Below are 508 nucleotides of genomic sequence, written 5' to 3'. Positions count from 1 at the left end.
TCCATTTTCTACTTTATTACTAATTAATAATACTTTATTAATAATACTTTGATTAAGGTATTTCCCTTCGAATCAAATCAATTTTGGAGACGAAAAACAGCAGGAATTAAGTTTAACACCTAATATTATGTAGAAAATAAAACTTTTTTCCTTTTTGTTCTAGGTCCAACCGAAAGTTAGATCTCCGCAACGCCGATTTGACAGTCGCAGCAAAACGACATTCAATATAATGGCTGTAGTATCGCCATTTTTTATTAAAATAGAGATAAAAAATATATAATTTTATAGCTAAAGACTCGATCTATAAAAGCCTTAAAACAAATTTTTCATCACTTTCATTGTTTTCCTTAAAAAAATTCCTAAAGTTACCTATGATTTTTAGGCGGTCAAGGTGACGTAATCCCTTAATACAGTTTAGGATAACGAGTGTGTCGGAATAAAATGAACTGGTAACGCGGCACTCAAATCCAACTTAACGATATCTTTATTTCAATACGGCAGATATATA

The sequence above is a fragment of the Trachymyrmex cornetzi genome, unplaced genomic scaffold (assembly GCF_001594075.2).
Source record: "Trachymyrmex cornetzi isolate Tcor2-1 unplaced genomic scaffold, Tcor1.1 scaffold235, whole genome shotgun sequence".
Classification (NCBI taxonomy): Eukaryota; Metazoa; Arthropoda; class Insecta; order Hymenoptera; family Formicidae; genus Trachymyrmex; species Trachymyrmex cornetzi.
Note: the sequence above shows the minus strand (reverse complement) of the source record.